Below are 7,376 nucleotides of genomic sequence, written 5' to 3'. Positions count from 1 at the left end.
GCCCCAGTGTAGGGGAATGCGAGGGTGGGAGGAGGGAGTGGGTGGGTGTGGGTACACCTTCATAGAAGCAGGAGGAGGGGGGATGAGATAGGGGAATTCTGAGGGGGAAATTGGGAAAGGGGCTAACACTTGAAATGTAAATAAATAAAATATCCAATAATAATAATTTAAAAAAGACATTTCTCATCCAGACCACCACACCTTGTTTCCAGATAGAGTAACTATGTGAAGTGCCATTCATGAGACAGGAAGCCATGAAGAAGGAGAGAGGCTGTGTCAGGGGAGAGAGGCAGTGTGGGAGGTGAGAGGATGGGTGGAGAACAAATCCAAGGCACTTGCCGTGCAGCTAACAGAAGATGCAGAGAACCCAGAGAAGGCTCTGGGCTGAGGAATAGAGTTAGCGGGGTTTCATGGGCTCTGTTCTTTCAAATAATATTTATTGTGCTGCTAATTCTGTCCAGACACTGTCCCAGGCACAGTGGACATAAAGATAGGTAATCTGACATCATGCGGAGATGATATAATCTGTAAAATCAGTTACTGCTGCGCTGATGATGGCCTGTGCTACAGAGGGAACAGGAAAGAAGCAGGCTTCTGGACTGTGGGAGGAGTTTGGAATAGCTAGCACCTTTCTGGCATCTAATTTGGTAGTGTGCAATTATGAAGCTTAGACTATTACCCATCTATGTCTCAGCGATTCACCTTCTAGATATCGACTTGTCATACACACAAGATTTGCTGTCCACCAAGAGGACAAGAAAGGTTCCTGCTTGGGTGTGATCAGCTTGCACACCCAGCGAGGTTTTATGATGTACAAGGCTAGTCCTCCAGAGGGCCATGAATATACCTATAGTTATATGACTCTAAGAGATTCCATCTAGATATAGCTGCAGAGAAAAGGGTCTGCCTCTGAGCCCTTCTCATCATTAAGGCGCACTCACAGATCACTGGCTTCCTGTTCCACTCAGTATCTCTGTATACTGTGGATACTTTAAAACACAAGACATTGTGTTTTTTTTTATTTTTAATATTTTTATTACATATTTTCCTCAGTTACATTTCCAATGCTATCCCAAAAGTCCCCCATAGCGCCCCCCACTTCCCTACCCACCCATTCCCATTCTTTTGGCCCTGGCATTCCCCTATATTGGAGCATATAAAGTTTGCAAGTCCAATGGGCCTCTCTTTCCAATGATGGCCGACTAGGCCATCTTTCGATACATATGCAGCTAGAGACAAGAGCTCCGGGGTTCTGGTTAGTACATCATGTTGTTCCGACAATAGGGTTGCAGATCCCTTTAGCTCCTTGGGTACTTTCTCTAGCTTCTCCATAGGGAGCCCTGTGATACATCCAATAGCTGACTGTGAACATCCACTCCTGTGTTTGCTAGGCCCCGGCATCGTCTCACAAGAGACAGCTATATTTGGGTCCTTTCAGCAAAATCTTGCTAGTGTATGCAATGGTGTCAGCGTTTAGAAGCTGCTTATGGGAAGGATCCTTGGATACGGCAGTCTCTAAATGGTCCATCCTTTCATCAAAGCTACAAATTTTGTCTCTGTAACTCCTTCCCTGGGTGTTTTGTTCCCAATTCTAAGAAGGGGCACAGTGTCCACACTTTGGTCTTCATTCTTCTTGAGTTTCATGCGTTTAATAAATTGTATCTTATATCTTGGGTATCCTAAGTTTTGGGCTAATATCCACTTATCAGTGAATACATATTATGTGAGTTCTTTTGTGATTGTGTTACCTCACTCAAGATGATGCCCTCCAGGTCCATCCATTTGGCTAGGAATTTCATAAATTCATTCTTTTTAATAGCTGAGTAGTACTCCATTGTGTAAATGTATCATAATTTCTGTATCCATTCCTCTGTTGAGGGACATCTGGGTTCTTTCCAGCTTCTGGCTATTATAAATAGGGCTGCTATGAACATAGTGGAGCATGTGTCCTTTTTACCGGTTGGGACATCTTCTGGATATATGCCCAGGAGAGGTATTGCTGGATCCTCCGGTAGTACTATGTCCAATTTTCTGAGGAACCGCCAGACTGATTTCCAGAGTGGTTGTACAAGCTTGCAATCCCACCAACAATGGAGGAGTGTTCCTCTTTCTCCACATCCTCGCCAGCATCTGCTGTCACCTGAATTTTTGATCTTAGCCATTCTGACTGGTGTGAGGTGGAATCTCAGGGTTGTTTTGATTTGCATTTCCCTGATGATTAAGGATGTTGAACATTTTTTTCAGGTGCTTCTCTGCCATTCGGTATTCCTCAGGTGAGAATTCTTTGTTCAGTTCTGAGCCCCATTTTTTAATGGGGTTATTTGACTTTCTGGAGTCCACCTTCTTGAGTTCTTTATACATATTGGATATTAGTCCCTTATCTGATTTAGGATAGGTGAAGATCCTTTCCCAATCTATTGGTGGTTTTTTTTGTCTTATTGATGGTGTCTTTAGCCTTGCAGAAGCTTTGCAGTTTCATGAGGTCCCACTTGCCAATTCTCGATCTTACAGCACAAGCCATTACTGTTCTATTCAAGAATTTTTCCCCTGTGCCCATATCTTCAAGGCTTTTCCCCACGACATTGTGTTTTAAAGACATAAAACAATTATGTCCCATGATTCTGACAGTCAGAGATTTAATGAGACACAGCTAGATGATCCTTCTGACCCATGTGACACTGGAGTCACTTACTGACTCTAAAGGACCCAGGATGGTTTTTCTCAGAAACACCTTGGTGGGTACCAATCTCAAGGTAACGTCTCTCTCTCTCTCTCTCTCTCTCTCTCTCTCTCTCTCTCTCTCTCTCTCTCTCTCTTGTGTGTGTGCACATTTGTGTATGTTATCCCATGTCATCTCATGTCCCATGATCCATATTCCAGGGAGGAATTGGACTTCTTAGGTGATACCTCAGGATGCTTAAGAAACCCAAACCAAAATGGAAGTCCTTATAAAACCTTATGAAGATTAGCCCTTAAATTAGCATAGCATCACTTCGGCTATACTCTAAAGGTTAAAAAATAATATGATAATGATACACCTCACCTCTCCATAGGAGGATGTCAATGAATTTGTCTGTGTTCGTAGGTACTTACACACATAACAATAAAAATATTTTTAAAGAGATAGAGAATGATGGAGGGCGATACTTGGCATTGATGTCTAGCTTTCATATGTACACCCACAGATGAAACACACACACACACACACACACAGAGAGAGAGAGAGAGAGAGCAAAAGCTCCCCAAAATGCACATCTTATAGAACTGTCACTGTGGTGACCTGTCTTACAGCTCCCAGCAAAAGCCCCACTCACAAGATGTTATTTAACCTCATTCAACTTTTGGGGTCAAAAACAGTGAGTGAATAGAATGTTTTAACAGAGACTGAAACTGCAGTAGCAGTTGGGCCCAACAGGAGCATGATCAAACATTAAAAAAGAAGATCTTGGGAAGAAAATGTCCACAGGGAGCTTTGGAAAGCTCCAACACATCGCTGGCCATCAAGAAGGCCATGCACACGTACAGAACTGGGTGTGCTGGGGAGATCCGACCGTAACTCCTCACCTCTGAGGGACCCGGAACACAAGCAGCAAGTTACAAGGTTCTGGGGTCTTCAAAATGTAACCCAATCTGCAAGCCTTCGGAAAAGACACCAGACTGGTTGGTTCAGTAACCTGAGGAAATCACCCTACACTTGGCTAACTGAGGAGAGACTTAAGTCGGGGCAAGGAATACTTAGTTGACAGAACGTATCTGGAAGAGCTCCTTGACAAACAGTAATAACATCAATGAGACATCCTGGTACATCATTTTCCCCATCCAGTTTTTCAGTGGCTGGGCGTGGGTTTCTCTTAGGGCAGTGAAATAATCCATGGGTTGGGCATGGTAATGTACAATCATGCACACTAAACCCTATCACCTCACAGATGCTCTTAAAGTGTGGAGAGTAGGCTCGGGAGATGGCTCAGTGGGTACAAGTGCTGTACAAGCCTGGAGCCCTGAGTTTGATCCTAGGAACCCACAGTGGACAGAGAGAATGGACTCCCCAAAGCTTCATGCGTACTCCCTCACATATACATGTATCATATACGTCTATATACATATGCAATAATAAAAGTAAGATTTTAAGGTGTAATCAACTAATGTAAAATGTTCAAGGAAACCACATCTACAGAATTAAAAGAAAGCACAAGAGTGACATAGAGATTATCAGTAACAAGATACAACTTGTTCTGCAGGCTGGAGAGATGGCTCAGCGGTTAAGAGCACTGGCGGCTCTTCCGAAGGTCATGAGTTGAATTCCCAGCAACCACATGGTAGCTCACAACCATCTGTAATTGGAACTAATGCCCTCTTCTGGTGTGTCAAGGACAGTGTGGTCATATACATAAAATAAATAGATACATTTTTTAAAAGGGGGGGGTACAACTTTTAAAACAAAACAAAGCAAAATGGGGTTTAAACCTCTTTCTGCTCTCATTGCTCGTAGCCTTCAGCTCTGTTCTGAAATGCAGCATTTCTGACAATGTAGCAGAGAGCTAGCACAAGTCCTAAGATTCAAGTAAGCCTGAAGGAGAAGGGACTGGGATGAGGGGCTGGCCTCCTGCCTGCCAGGGACCAGCAAAGAACTGAGCAGAAGACCCCTTCCCACAGCCTGAGCCAAGCCCACCAGAGAGCCTCGGCAGAGCCACTGAGCCAGAACCCCACACTCAGTCTATGCTTACTTAGCTCCTGGCCCTCGGATGCTATTTAGCTCACAGAAGTTGTGTTTGTTGGTTCTGAAGCAGCTAGAGCTGCTGGAATGATTTGTTATGCAGAGATCATAACTAATACAAGCTAAGAGGGAAAAACCCTCTAGACAATCAAAGGACAGAATTAAATAGGAAAACATTACCACGCTGCTAATTGTGTTTTAATGCAAGGAAGACTTTCACATCCTCTGAGCTGAGCACAGTGGAATAGCTACCATTCTAAAGCACTCTGGCACTTGTCACATGCAGATTTCAACCAAGATAGATGACAGCTGACTGGAGACAATGAATGTGGTTTCTCTCAGATGCCTAGAGGGACTTTTCCACAGAGATGCCCTCTGCTTTGAAACTTACTCACAGTTTGAGACCACCTCCTCCATCTGTTTTCCAGAAAGGATCTAGAGTAGTCTGGGTTATGAAGTAGATGCATAAAGATTAAAAAATTAAAAGTAAGCCAGGTACAGTGGTATGTGCCGGTGACCCCATCACTCAGGAGGCAGAGGTAAGGGCATCAATCGAGTACAGATAGACAGTAAGACTTGTCTCAAGATGATCAAATCAAGGGCCTGGAGAGGTGGCTCAGAGGTTCAGAGCACTCAGAGGTGCTGAGTTCAATTCCCAGCAACCAAATGGCTGCTCCCAACCATCTGGACTGGGTCTCCATGTCCTCTTCTGGTGTGTCTGAAGACAGCTACCATGTACTCATATGCATAGAATAAATAGATAAATCTTTAACACAACTAACAAACTAAAAAAAAAAAAGTTGTAGACAGCAGTCAATGAGGACATACAAGCAAGAGAGTTATAGCAAATTAAAACTCAGTATCATGAAACCGCAAGGAGAGAAAGAAAGCCACAGCCCCTGTCTCTCGAGAAGTGGGACTGGCTCTGCTGCAGAACCTGAGGAAACAGTCTTCACAAATCTCCCAGCCATGTTGGTTAGCAGCCTGCTGGCTTAGCCCATTCCCCCATCTCTGTCACCTCAGTGCGTCTTTCCAAGTCTTTCCGTTGGGAGCTAAATGCTGCTCAATTTAACATCAGCTGAAGATCCCTTAATGTGGGTGGAAAATCAGCCACCTGCAGGTGATCCTAGAAGGAGGGTGCGAGGCATTTGGGGCCCACCTTGGAAAACTTCAAGTCTCACTGCTGTTCTTAGGGACTACCTTGCAGAGAAAAGCAGTCTCCTGGGGTCATTCCAGTGGAAGATGGAGGAGTTGCTTTTGGCTCATAGATTCTCTTGTCGCACAAACATCTGAGTGGCCAAAATGAGAGTCAACTAAATCCCCAGGTTTCTTGTAAATCAACTGGGGAATCTTCCACACCTATATGGGGCAGAAATACCCGAGCTACCAGATCAGCATTTTTGATCCATAAGACCCCACCCACTCACACTCAATCCTGCCTTAGTGGGGAGATCTATTAAGATGTTAGATTACTAGGCTCCTCCCAGGGTCCTAGCAATTGCTTACATCATCATCTACTGCCATCACCTGTGGGGCCCTGTGTAAAAGAAAAGGATGGCTTGTCACCTCAGTGTTCTCTCTCTCTCTCTCTCCCTCTCTCTCTCTCTCCCCACCTCCCCCACCATGACTCTGCTCCAGTCTGTCTGCCAGTCTACATGTCTACTCGTCTGTCTCTACCCCTTCTCCAGGTCCTCACTCCCCTCCCCCAAATAAACCACTCCCCCCCCCCAGATCTGTTGCATGGCGTGATTTCTCAGGGAGACACCTTGGCATGGGCCCACCAGGTACCCTTTCCCCACATTATACTTCATAACAGATTTCATGGGCACTGGAAGTTATTTGAGGTCTAGCTTAGTGATGATATGAATTGGCCGTCTCAGTCATAAATGTTTCTAAGCAATAAAATCTGGACTACCGATGAAATTCAATTGATCGGTTTTCTTCAACACTTCAATAACTACTGGCTTCTCCGATTCCAATGCCGTGACGACTGGAATCAGACGCGTGGGGCCAGCCACTATGGCGTGCTAGAGAGTCCATACACATTCATCAACATTCGACTGAGGCAAACGTGAAAAGACAGCACCTGATGTTCTTTACAGCCCAGGTCTCTGCTTAATTCTGAATGTATTCTGCAGGCTGGGTGTCAGGCAGCTGAAGGATGATCAGTCTGCACTAGAATTAGACCTGCTGTGATGTTAATGAAGAACTGCCAGTGGGCTCGCTGGAAGGCAATTTAGATCTACATAATTATGACTTAATCCCTCACCCTGTGACATCAAAAAGGTCCCTATCCAAGTGCACACTGCCTGGTTCCTGTGCCACAGAGAGTACAGCTGTGCACCCCCGCTTCCTTTTGTGTGTCGCGCTCGCGTTGGCCATGATAGCTTTATTAAATGGTGTGACCCGACCTAGTTCTTGCACGCGGTTGCACCATCTCCTAATCAAAACCACAAAGCAGCTGAGCGGGCTGTGAAAAGAAATCGGGAGCTGCATCTTAAATACCAGATTAACTGCTGTAGTTGGGGAAGGGGGATGACAGGGGTGGGCGTGGCTAGAACAAGCCCAGCCCTTCTTCAGAGTAATGGGAGGTGCTGCCTTCAGCGGTCAAAGATCAAAAGGTCCACCATGCTGTCTTTAGAACGTAGTTCTAGCTCTTGGG

The sequence above is a fragment of the Mus caroli genome, unplaced genomic scaffold, assembly GCF_978045245.1.
Source record: "Mus caroli unplaced genomic scaffold, Mus_caroli_1 scaffold_7, whole genome shotgun sequence".
NCBI classification, from domain to species: Eukaryota; Metazoa; Chordata; class Mammalia; order Rodentia; family Muridae; genus Mus; species Mus caroli.
The sequence above is the reverse complement of the archived record's forward strand: the minus strand, read 5'-3'. Positions refer to the sequence as shown.